At 43.2% G+C, this 13,813-nt stretch overlaps 1 protein-coding gene across 1 annotated transcript in view; it reads right to left on the bottom strand.

The window, feature by feature from the left end:
* LOC147203323 (CUB and sushi domain-containing protein 3-like) overlaps positions 1 to 13,813 on the bottom strand; it is a 299,067-nt gene that overhangs the window by 82,962 nt on the left and 202,292 nt on the right. The gene's annotated exons all lie outside the window — the stretch shown is intronic.

The following is a 13,813-nucleotide window of genomic DNA, read 5'->3' as shown; positions in this document are numbered from 1 at the left end:
AAGACAGCTGGGATAGACACCAGCACACCAGTGACCCTCGTGAGGATAAGCGGATTAGAAAATGGATGGATGGATGAGATATATACTTCAAGATACCGGTAATACTTTTGATGTACAAGAGGTTTGAAACCTTCACCACCCGTCTTTGTGAAAGCTGTGTGCTAGCATGCTAAAACACAAGCATGTGGCTCAGTGCTGCCCACGACAATGCCAAGTAATGACCTCATTCTATCTGATGGATATTAAAACTGCCAGCAGTACCTATTTCATTGCTTTTTTACAGACTTTCTTTCACCTTTCAGCCCTTATTGGCACTCATTTATTGAAAATCTTGCCTGACCTTTTCACCCTTATGTAATAGACCAGTTAGTGTCATATGGTTATCCTTTTAACCACCCTTTACGTCAGGGGTGGCCATTACGTGAATCGCGATCGACCGGTAGATCGCGGACTGGTCCAAAGTCGATCGCAAGGGGTGTAGAGAAGAAAAAATACAAACAACCATTTGTGTGTCTTTGTGCATGTTAGTAATATATTTTTTATGTAATGTACGCTGCACACCAATCATCCTATCAGTCTCATTTTCACAAAAAGTATCACAAAATAAAATAAAGCAGGTAAATCGTTAACCTAGATGGCGAGTGACCTGCGTCACCAGAAGTTGTTAGCACTCTCAGTCTGCAATTGCAGCTTGTGATCAGAGCTCTCGCGCGATATCTTTTATCGTTATCATTATTCTCATTCAGAGCTTGTTTCGTGTAGGGCCGAGGGAAGCATTTTCAAACGGTACGCGTGAGCTACGATCGTTAACAGGCTGCAAAAGTGTGTCACACGCCTCCGTATCAGGCTGTTGCTCATCATGGTGTGCGTGCGTGGTAACGGCTCGATCGCGGGAGGCTGGTTCATCAAAAAGTTGATCTTCGGTCCAAAAAGTTTGGGCACCCTTGCTTTTCGTAATATTAATGAATGCTTAAAAAACATTTAAAAGTATTTATTTATCATCAGTTACTCCTTCACAGCTCTGATCATCAAAATGTTGAACGTGATCTCATTTTATGGCCGCTTTAGGAAAGCTACATGCATCTGTTTGTAATATTCAAATAACAAGAAAGGTAAAGCAAAATATTCAATTCAAATCTCTCTCTCTCTCTCTCTGCCTGTCTGTCTAGATCTGCCTGCCTGTCTGTCTGGCACTACTGTAATCAATAGCTATGAAAATGGGAGTTAGCACATTTGTCAAGCTTGACAATTGCATTTTATGATAAACAAACAGGTTAGAATAAAAATGCTGTGTCTTGTTTTAGTAATAGAAATAGATCACAGTAATTTTTATTGAATCATTTAATTAATGTATGTTAATCTAAATTTTGAGTCCATGGGCATGAGTTATGCAAGCTTTTTTAAAAATAAAAATCGGTATCAAATGCAAATTGTTGGAACATGTGAACAAGACACATTCTGTTGTAGAAGGAGCACAAAGGCTGTTCTACGGCTTTCTAAATACAAAGGCTGTCTAAATACTGTTGGGGCAAGAGTGGCCTCCTCTTCCCCGCGTGTTCGTTGAATTTAGGACGAGGAGAATGTTGGTAATCCAAATAAAGGCTGGAGGCGATGAACAGTTCCTTCGAAGGGTTTTAATTTAATTTCTGCAGTTTACAAATCGATTTGGGCCCCTGAGGGGTCTAGATTTCAATCAGGAAGCGTAGAAGAAACACAATCATGAGATTATATAGAGACAATATGATAATGAGAGGCGGGGAGGTACGCCTCTCATGCAAATGCCAGAAACAAAGAAAGTAACATGTCATCTGACCCGGTGTGGCTGGATTAAGTTGGGAGTGGTGAGGTGAGACCAAACCACCACTACCCACCATTTGGTGTGGTGGCAAGTTCCAGAACCCCCGCTGTGCATACATCCTGAGATGAGGTCTTCCCGGTCAATCACGTACCGACCCAAGGTGCGGGGGGGCCGTTAATCAACCAAGGAGGAAGAAGATAATATTTAACACCACATACGTTGTTTTAAGTGTGCAAACAGATGTTCAGGAAAGAGACTGGGATCAATAGTACTCATAGCAAGGTGCAGTCCCTCAAAAGCTGCAACACAGAAACTAGAGATGACAATTCCTCTTTTGAGGTTGAAATGTCCTCTGGAGGGGTCCAAAAAGTGGTGGGGGTGAGGGGATACCAAAGGTTGATTGTAATCACAGTAAGCAGGAAATACCTTCAACAGCATTCTACATTGTTTCTTTCAAATCCAACAAACAGAGAGGAATGATATCTTAACAATACAGACAGGAACTGCCGAAGCATCATCAGGCGCCGACAGGTATGGCAGCCTCGGTTACACGCTCTCTAGTATTATCCCTGTTTTTGTCATTTTCGCTAGTTTTTGGCGACCCTGAGCGGCTTACTTACACGAAGTTGCTGCGCATTGGGGAGTCTACGCTCGGTCTTTTTTCACCAGCACGCGAAAATCCACAAGGTTTTTCTGAGCTAATCGCAAGCGGAGCGGCTGCACTGTACGGAGCATGGAAACGCCGCCGGAGGAGGGGGAAGCGAGCCGGCGTGCTCGTCAAGCTCCGGCAACGCGGATTTCGAACCCCGCTCCCATCAATCCATTTTGCTAATCTACGATCTCTGCCAAACAAGATGGATGAACTTCTTCTCCTCACAAAGACCAACAAAACCTTTGCACGTTCTGCTGCGCTCTGCTTCACTGAAACCTGGCTCAGTGACCGCCACCCGGATTCCGCGCTACATCTACCCGGCTTTCGCCTTCTCCGAGCCGACCGCGACACGGAGCTATCAGGGAAATCAAAAGGTGGTGGGATTTGCTTCTATATCAACAAAGATTGGTGCACTGATGTCACGAAGCTCGACGCACACTGCAGCCCGGACCTGGAGTCGCTGTCTTTAAACTGCAAGCCATTCTACTCGCCACGTGAGTTCACCTCCTTTTTACTAGTCGGTGTTTACATTGCGCCACAAGCTAACGCTAACACGGCGAAACAAACGCTAGCCGAACAAGTCAACAAACTCGAACTAAAATACCCAGAGTTACCCCTGATCATTTTGGGCGATTTTAATAGAGCACATCTTAACCGTGAACTTCCCAGATATAAGCAGCACATCGACTGTTTCACCAGAGAAGGCAACATTCTAGACCACTGCTATACAACAATCAAAAATTCATACCGATCGGTCGCCCGTGCAGCATTGGGTCTTTCTGACCACAATTTAATCCACTTAATACCTACATACAGACAGAAACTCAAATGTGTTAAACCGGTTGTTAAGACTGTGAAAAAATGGACAGATGAAGCAAAGCTAGCTCTACAAGAATGCTTAGACTGCACTGATTGGGGCGTCTTTGAAACTTCAACGGGCACACTGGATGAATACACAGACACTGTAACATCATACATCAGTTTCTGTGAGGACATGTGTGTACCAACGAAGTCCTTCCGCTCCTTCAACAATAACAAGCCATGGTTTACTCCCAAACTCAGGCAACTCAGGAAAGAGAAAGAGGCCGCATTTAGAAGTGGAGATCGGGCACTGTACAAACACGCCCGAAACCAATTGACAAAGGAAATTAACATCGCTAAGAGAAGCTATGCAGAGAGGCTGAAAAACCAGTTCTCTGCTAACGACTCTGCATCTGTATGGAATGGCCTGAAAGCAATCACTAACTATAGAATGCCACCCCCCCCAAACAGTGAACAATAAGGGTCTTGCTAATGAACTAAACATGTTTTTTTGCCAATTTGAAAAGGACACCCCCATTTCCCACACACACCCACCTCTACCAGAAACCACTCTACCTACCCCCCCACCCTCTTTTCCTCCACTACAGATCCACGAACAGGACGTGAGACGGCTCTTCAAGCAGCAGAAGATCAAGAAAGCTGCGGGGCCCGACAAAGTGTCCCCCTCCTGCCTGAAAGTCTGCGCTGACCAGCTGGCTCCGGTCTTCACACAAATCTTCAACAGATCCCTGGAGCTGTGTGAGGTCCCATCTATCTTCAAACAGTCTACCATCATCCCAGTTCCCAAGAAATCGGCAACATCGGAACTGAACGACTATAGGCCTGTCGCCCTGATGTCTGTGGTCATGAAGTCCTTTGAACGCCTTGTGCTGAACCACCTAAAGAACGTCACCGGACCCCTGCTGGACCCTCTCCAGTTTGCCTACCGGGCAAACAGGTCTGTGGAAGACGCAGTCAACATAGGTCTGCACTACATCCTCGAGCACCTCGACAGCACAGGGACCTACGCAAGGATTCTGTTTGTGGATTTCAGCTCTGCGTTCAACACCATCATCCCGGAACTCCTCACCCCCAAACTTCTCCACCTCGGTGTGTCCCCTACGATCTGCCAGTGGATCCTCAGCTTCCTGACGGGACGGACACAACAGGTGAGACTGGGAGCAACAACATCATCAATACGCACCACCAGCACTGGAGCCCCACAGGGATGTGTCCTCTCTCCACTGCTCTTCTCCCTCTACACAAACGATTGCACCTCAACAGATCCAGCTGTCAAACTCATAAAGTTCGCAGACGACACCACGGTCATCGGTCTCATCAAAGACGGCGACGAGTCTGCGTACCGCCAACAAGTGGAGCAGCTGGAGCTCTGGTGCAGCCGACACAACCTCGGGCTGAACACGCTCAAGACTGTAGAGATGATCGTGGACTTCAGGAAACATCCTTCTCCACAGTTGCCCCTCACACTATCCAACTGCCCTGTGTCAACCGTCGAGACCTTCAAGTTCCTGGGAATCACAGTCTCCCAGGACATGAAGTGGGAAGTCAACACCGTCTCCATTCTGAAAAGGGCCCGGCAGAGGATGTACTTCCTGAGGCTGCTGAGGAAGCATGGCCTGCCACAGTAGGTGCTACGCCAGTTCTACACGGCAGTCATCGAATCAATTCTGTGTTCTTCCATCACGGTTTGGTTTGGGGCCGCCACAAAAAAGGACAAAATCCAACTTCAACGGACAGTTAGGACGGCGGAAAAAATCATTGGCACTGCCCTACCCACTCTTGAGGACTTGCACACTGCAAGAATCAAGACAAGGGCACGGAAAATCCTCCTGGATCCCCCGCACCCTGCCCACCACCTTTTCCAGCTACTCCCCTCAGGCAGACGCTACAGATCCATGCGCACCAAATCCAGTAGACACTTAAACAGCTTCTTCCCTCTAGCCATTAACTCCTTAAACAGTCACTGACGTAGTCACTCTTCTTGTACTACAAATACTGCTACTGGTCACTCTAAAATGGTTCAATGATTTTGCTGTTTACGATGATACTAATGCAGCGTGTTATACCGGAGACAAATTCCTTGTGTGTTCTACATACTTGGCCAATAAAGATGATTCTGATTCTGATTCAATATATAGACAAGTGTAAAAAATGCCTGGTATGGTGAATGACCATAAACCAGGTTCAAAACTTCCAAATATTTACCTGAGCCCATCACAATATAGTCTTCACTTTCTTAAGCAAGCAATTTAGAGGGATAATTCATTCATCCATCAATCAATTTTTGAATCCGCTTATCCTCACCAGGGCGACGGGCGTGCTGGAGCCTATTCCCAGCTATCTTTGGGCAGTAGGCGGGTGACACCTTGAACTGGTCGCCAGCCAATCGCAGGGTGGATATAAACAAACAACCATTTCCACTCACACTCACACACTCCATTAACCTGCCATGCATGTTTTTGGAAAGTGGGAGAAAAACAGAGTACCCGGAGAAGACCCATGCAGGCATGGGGAGTACGTGCAAACTTCACACAGGAATCGAACCCATGACCTCTGCACTGTGAGGCGGATGTGCTAACGAGTCATCCACAGCCGGCATAATTCATTTTAAATGTATTTTTGACAAATCCCAAGCATGCAAACAATGTTCAAGCGCAGACCAGTCAGACAAAATTCTTGTATTGCCTGGAAAAACTTGACATCCTGTCGAACTAAACAGGATATCGTCTACCATTGGACTACTACACCAGCACTTCTACTGTCTTGAATTTTCAAAACATTTGTGTACAATGTGTCAACCTGATGTTAACGTCCACAACAACCACTCTGAGGTACTCAAATTATATAGCTGCACGTTATTTTGAATACAACCTTCGACATGAAAAAAGTAAAGCCGGAAGGAAAAGGCAGTTGAGGAACGAATAATAATAATAATACCGGTACATTTTATAGGCGCCTTTCATGCCACCCAAGGACACTGTACAGACAATAAAGGAAATGCAATGTAAATTTAGTCGAGCTCGGTCAATTAGTATGAACTAGAACACCTTAGGGGGTTGTCGAAAGGAACTCTACTGGACTCTGAGGAGGAAAGAAAAGGAAAACAGAAACCTATTCCAAATGCAATAAATTCCCTAAAACACACAAAATGTCAATACAATGTCAGAAACTGGATTTTTTTCAATTGAAGACCTGTATTGTGTCCCTTTTGCTTTTGTATTTTGTTTCACATTTTTGCATTGTCAATTTTTATGAAAAAACAACTGTAAATGTTTGCTTACTGTAATAAAGACCAAGTTATTTACCGCATGTACCACATTTATCTGCATTACAATTTATTCTGACTGATATACAGTATAGTATGAGTTACTCACACACGAGGACAACACTGTAGATACCCTGCATTAAATCAGGAGTCAATAGACACTGAAATAACTGACAAAAGTGATACAAAGCGAATTATTTCAAAAATAAATGAACTTGCCCTGATTACTATCACATCAAACTCCGATCCTCGAGGGACACTATCCTGCATGTTATTATCAGACTCTGACCTTAATCCTGATCATTTGAATCAGGTGCGTTGGAGGAGGGGAACATCTAAAACCTGCGGGATAACGGCCCTCGACGACCGAAGGCCCTTGTGCCCTCAGTTGTTATCTTGTTGCACAACTGTTTGAGGCAATCATCGCAATTAAACGATTTAAAACAAATCATTGATGATTTACAAAGGCAAATATTTTTCTCCAAAAGTTCTTGAGAATCTTGACAAGTCATTGAATGCTGCGCACATTAAAGACACTGTACCTTCGAGAGTATAATTTCCTTACAACTGGGAGTCCGACATATCCAACAGTTCCTGTCTAACAGCGGCAAGGTTACCTACATTTGTACGTCAGTTGAAACACGAAATAGTCAATGACTGACCTATGCTAATGCAGTAGCATTTGTCTGAAAAGCAATACAAAGCCATTCATAATAATAATAAAAAAAGTGAGTCCTGTGGTAATTTAACATGGCTTCCTGTTTTGTGTGACAATGTAGTTGTACGCTGCTGTGCATCTAAGACCAGTTTCCACACCATTTTTAATGTTGGAACCTTAGCCGTGTTCGGAAATCACTTCTGACACCCGTGCACTATTCTGAGAGTGTTTTGTATTCGGAGAGGCAGAGCACACTCCCCTCCCATTAATTTAAGATCGCGGCCCATGTTTTAAAACAATCAGTATCTTGGGCTTGAACTGTTTCCACCTGCATCGCCAGACGCACTGACGCATGGTGGCCCCAGTTGGAGTGCCTAGTATGCTCGTTTTTGGTCCACTCAGAATGACGACACATTTGAACCACGTTCTGAAATTCCAAACAATCAGTGTGAAAGAGTGTGCACTTGAAGCATATTTCCAAACTCTCCTCTTATATGTTGGTACCATTGTAAATCTCCATGCTTCAATTCTGCAACCCTAACCATTGAGTTTAATTGCCAAAAGGTTCCTGTTGCATCTAATTCCTCCAAAGGACATCCTCACAGAAATGTTGAAACGCAACCCTAATGCACCTTTAAAATCTGAGACAGCTGGAGCACTTTTCCCATGAGGAGTTGGCCAGTACACCCATCAACAGGTACACAAATCTCACTGAGTTACATAAATCATTTAATTTCAGAAATGGCAGATCAAAGTACAGATTAAGGGTGCCATCATATTTGTCCAAACTATTTGTATTGTCTTATTCTTCTTCTTAACCACAATTTAAAAGCAATGCCTGATTTCCATTAGCTCATTTTCAGGATGATTTTGGTGATTAATACTTTTGTCAATTTCTTCACTGTGGGTTTTTCTTTCTCGAGGCAACATTTTTATCCACATGTATCTCTGGTTACCAGGGACTGTGATGTTTAATTCAACTGGAATGCTCATTTACACAACATTTAAGAAACCAGGTCACTGCTAAAAGCTCAACCAACACATTGATTAGCATGCTGGCATGAATTCAGCATCTAATCTTAACATTAAACCTCAAACAGGGTGATGTAGTGTCAGTATAGAGTGATTTTTAAAAAAGGACTTGCAAATCAACACACTTGTCAATTATACAGTTGAGAGGAATAATTATTAGTGTTCAGTGTTTATTTTATAACAAGACCATGAAAACTTCACAGTTCACTGAGCTTGTCTCTTTTCTTTTGCACACCAGCTAATGAGCTAATTCTTCAACATGCCCTGAAAATTCAATTTTCCAGCCACCAAATCTAGCAACATTTCCTCTCTTCTTTCTTTCTCCATGAGAAACAGTACATTGTACAGTAAATTGAATCACAGTACCCGTAAAAGTTGAGATGATGATTATTATTTATTTATATTACTGTATGCCCTCTTTAAACAAACGGCAATAATGTCCAACAATATAGTGTTGGCTTTTAACATCATATTGTAACGACAAGAGTACAGTCCCCGTGCCCCACTATCAATGAGTCTAATTCAAAAAGAGAATCCAAGGAATTGTGTCACTCTGCCTGCCCTGAACAACTATTCAAGAGTGTGTGTTCAGCTGGAAAAGTCATGGCGACCGTGTTTAGGGATAGTGATTGAGTCATGTTGGTGGATTTTATGCCTAAGTGAGACAGCGTCAAATCAGACTGAAAAGAGCTAACATTACTGACCACTTTAATCTGACAGATTTCTACCGCCCTCTTCCATACTTCGCACCCTCCATATGTCACCTGTATTGCCCTCCACAGTTACATTTCTCCTCCACCTCCCGGCACTCCTCAAACCTGTGCCGCCCCCCTGCACTCCCGATATCCAGGACACCTCAGTTTCCCTTAACACACCATAGTTGCATGTATCCACTTCTCCTACCCTCTTTTGTATTTCCTGACTCAACACCACAGGCCTATAGCTGACTGCATGTCTTCATCTTCTTTCCTAAATTTAAGGATTATCTTAATTTCCTCCCTACCCATCTTCTTTTACTACCACCCTATCCTAATCTGCAGTATATCTATCTAGACTTCTTTTATCATTTTGAACCCCTTTCTGACCCTCAACCCGATTCTGTACCTGCCCACGCTCTCGCTTACCACAAAACGACACCTCCTCATCCAAGCCATCATCCTCATCAACTTCCCCCAGCATCCTGGTTCAGTCACAAACCAGTTTATGCCTTTACGCCAAGCCCGGTAACACCCTTATCCTCGAACCCTTCATTCACTATATAGCCCCGCACTAACTTATATGATAGCTCTCTCATTCTGTTTGGGGATTTGGATAGCCAGCTAAGTACTTGGTCCCGCACCAGCACATGAAGGTCTCGATGACTGTTGTCAATAAATAATATTTATTTTAAACTGTCTATTATTTCCTTTGTTGTACCTATTTTCTGAAAAATAAAAATGACTTATTTCCATGGCGAAAGTCGTCTCTCTCTGGTCGCTTGCGCCACAGACTAAGAATGCCGTGAAAGCGACCGCCGGCCATCTTACGTTGCCGCTCGCTAAGCCCGTCTAACTTGAATACATTGATTCATCTTTGGCGTTTTCATGATGTTTTCTAATGGCGGAAATGCCACCATGCATTGCATACGGTTGTACCACTAAGTCGAGTAGAAGCACTACATGCACATTTCTTAGGTAAGAACGCAATTTTTATTTAATTTTTTTTATAAAGTATGTGTGTGTGCTACTCCGATGTCATGTTGTCAGAACGATGAACATTGGAATGAAAGCAAAGCCCATTTGGACAAAATTTGCATCGAAATGCTAACTTAACCTCTGTCAGTCACGATTCACATTACTGAGATAAAATACACTGAACGGTTGATACAATCAATGGAGTTGATTCTTTGAAAGGTTTCGATGACTCTCAACAAGGATTGTAGCGCAAAACACACATTGACAGAAATGTTTTCAGTAAGAACAGCTGTCAGGAATGGTGGTAACATAAAATGGCTGGCTTCAGCCACGTGGGTCCTATTGATTGTCCATTCATTTATAAATTGATGGCTTAGGCTGTCGATCGCTCGCTCGCAATGCAATGTGGTCAATATTCAGAAGTGCACATTCGCGGTGCGCCACTGTGGATGAGCACTGCAAATTGAAAAATGTGTTCCACTTCAAGTCTGTCATCGTGGATTTGCCCACTACAAAAATGGAGCTCAGTCAGTCTGCTTGACAGCGGGCAGGCTGTGAAGCCTCAATTCGAAGTTAAGCCAGTCGCCACAATTGCTCCCAAAGGCCAACTTCAAAGTAAAAGCTATGATTGATAAAAGCATGGATTCTCATGTAGAGCCCAATTTGTTGCGATTTTATTTTGAACTTGACCCTTGCGGTGGGTCGTGTAAAGTATGATCAATTGTTGCTGTCGCAGCTGGCTTGACGAGGCTAGCTCCAGCGCCAGCAACTACATCACCATTAGACTGTGGCCAAACAGGACATAGGACAGCCATGTCGCTGTGTTACAGGTCCAACGGTCCGTCAAAATATGTCATTGGGGTCTGTCTTGCAAAAAAATAAATGCTTGGGCACTGGACCATTACCCTAGAGATCACATCTGACACTGCAAGTCAAAGGGGGCAAATTCATTTTTTGAATGGGCCATACAGGTCATTTGTGTTAGATATGTATTTATATTGTTGGGGGTGTGTTTCACAAAAAGTGTTCAAGAAACTCTGTGTCTAATGCTGAACTCTGAGTTGATCCCCTCGGAAATAGGAAACTGAGATTCCGGTTCCACAACAGTGGATTTGAATCAGTTGAATCGACTCGGAGTCGCTTCACCTCGAGTTAAGCACGTGCACCACAACTCTGAAAAGCCAGTATCAATGAAGCAAAAGATTTGAGTCACCACGGTAACGGGGAAGAGGAGGCCTGCGTTTTTCACCCTTCTCGAACGGGACGTATTAATGCGCTCATTCAGTGAGTTTGAACTCATTTTCAGAAAGAAGTGCAAAATCGCAAAGGTAAACGAGAGAGTCTTGAGAGCAAGTTACCATGTCGCTGAACTTGTGGCTAAATCAAAAAATGGCAGAGCAATTAATACTTGCCGCCTGCAAAGCCATTGTACAATACAATACATGCTGATTTATATTGTAAATGAGATGCGGCTAAAGAAATAGCCTGACTGCTGTAAAAACTAAAAACAGAAAGAATGAGAGCTGTGGAGGAAGAGCTTTGTGTCTTTCATCGATTGCTGCCAGGATATCAGATCTGTGTTCATCCAAACCATTTATCACACTGAGTGAAATAAATATGAAAGATGATAAAATATTGGATCAATTTGATTCGCATTAAAGGTGTTATAATATAGCATTATTTTTCAATTTTCAATAAATTTTCTGGCCTTCCTGTGTTGAGTTTGGATGTTCTCCCCGTGCCTGCATGGGTTTTCTCCGGGTACTCCGGTTTCCTCCCACATTCCAAAATCATGCATGGCAGGCTGATTGAACACTCTAAATTGTCCCTCGGTGTGAGTGTGAGCACGGATGGTTGTTCGTCTCTGTGTGCCCTGCGATTGGCTGGCGACCGGTTCAGTGTGTCCCCCGCCTTCTGCCCGAAGACAGCTGGGATAGGCTCCAGCACCCCCCGCGACCCTTGTGAGGATAAAGCGGTTCAGAAAATGGATGGATGGATTTTTATTCACTTATATTAAAATGACATACATAAAATGATAAATCAAGCACAGATGTGCCGTAAGTCTTCCATGAGGTTGATATGGGTGAGGAAAACAATGAGCACTAAACGAATTCTGGCGCTAATTTGAGGACCACACCAACATTTTTATGTGCATTCATGTCTGTGTTAACCTTATGAGAGATACATCGATACTCCAAGTGGATGTTTCCAAGTGGATTTTGGGTACACTAGATGTAACTCTCTGGGCATTCCGACACCCCTACAAACAGGCGTGACCCCTCAACAATGCACTATATAGGGAATTTGGATACAGTCATGGACAAACAAACATTCACACTCAAATCCATATCAATGGAAATCGTTTTTTGATGGAGGAGGCCAAAGAAACAAGCATTGGCACAGCATGCAAATGACAAACAGGAACGAGATTCGAACAGACTGTAATTGGTAATATTGCTTGAGTGTGTCACTAAAACAAAAAGAATTGGAGAGAATGTTGAGGATTTTTGGAGTCATGGACTATGAAATGTATTTGACAGCTTAATATAATTTGCCATATGTACTTATCATTGCAATGCTCATTTGCAGATATTGACAATAAAAATAAAACTTTTCAATTCAGTGACAGTTCACTGGATTTATGTGTTGCTTTTTGTCTTAGGTGTCGATTTTAGTGTTTTTTTTAAAGCCACTTCTCAAAACTGATGATGTAGATTAAGAACAGTGACTGGCTGAGTTAATTATGTGCAACTGACAGTCAGCACCATGACAATTTATGTTTGTGTATTGCGTGTGTGGTTGTGCGTGTCTACAACACCCATGGAAATGCTTCAAATTCATCCATCTTATTTTAGTAAGCAGCAACAAAAGATGCATATAAAATTGAGTTACTGACAGATGTGCGTTCTATTCATTCAAACTGAGCACACTTCACCTAACAGTCAGAGATCATTCATTTTTTTAAATTTCAACAGCAGAATTGTCTCTGTTTTTCATATCTACGGTCAATATTATGCAGCTGGGAAATCTTTAAAGTCAATCAAAAGGTCAGATTCCAAAGATTTCTTCCTGCAAGTTGTCAACCACAGTTGCATTCAAATTTTTTTTTTAATTACTCATTTCAAGTGTTTCTGAACCTACTGGAAGCTTGAGGCGTCGTGGGTGTAGTTACTATAGCCACTGCAAGGGTTACCGAAAGTGACATTTTAGTCGCCAACCAGCACGTTACACCATAGAGATACCGTACGATTTCCGTTAATGACACAACACAGTGTACATTCAGTGGGAAGTGATGTTTTGGAAATCGAGGAAGAGGATTTTTACACACAGGAGTCGACAGAAGCAAGCATTGCCAAAACCTGCATGTTTGAGCTTGTCAGTGGACGAGAAAGTCAAACTGAAAGTGATGACCGTGACAATGACACTGAGGAGCTTGGTTTGGGGTTGACACAATAAGTCAATACAATACCGCGCAGAGCAGATTGGAAACAGGCTGGTATGATTTTGCACTCCTACATCTTTATATATTTGCTCTCGCAACTCCAACTCGGGAGCGCAACATCTTTAGAGCTATGAACAGTCGGCCGGCCGTGCTGCGCGTGTGGGATTCATCATCATGTGTTGGTCGTACATGTAATGTTACAACGCAGGGACAATCTTGAGCTGCAGTTTCCATGCATGAAAGTTGGAGATGTGTATCATATGGACAGGAAAAACAAAGATAGCAGCAAACAAGAAAAGGGCCTGTTTAGAACATGCCATCCTGACAGGCTTTGCCATGTCGGGCAGCTTGTCATGTAGGCAGAAGAAGTACTTTTTTTTTTCCTCCGATGACTCAATTCACAATCTCCATGATTAGGTGTTGTTGGTGAATGCAACTTTTCAGCCACTTCCTTCACCATTCGTGTCAACA

The sequence above is a fragment of the Hippocampus guttulatus genome, chromosome 6 (genome assembly GCF_054856545.1).
Source record: "Hippocampus guttulatus isolate MCC_2025c chromosome 6, RoL_Hgut_1.0, whole genome shotgun sequence".
NCBI lineage: Eukaryota > Metazoa > Chordata > Actinopteri > Syngnathiformes > Syngnathidae > Hippocampus > Hippocampus guttulatus.
This window is presented reverse-complemented; position numbering and strand designations above follow the sequence as displayed.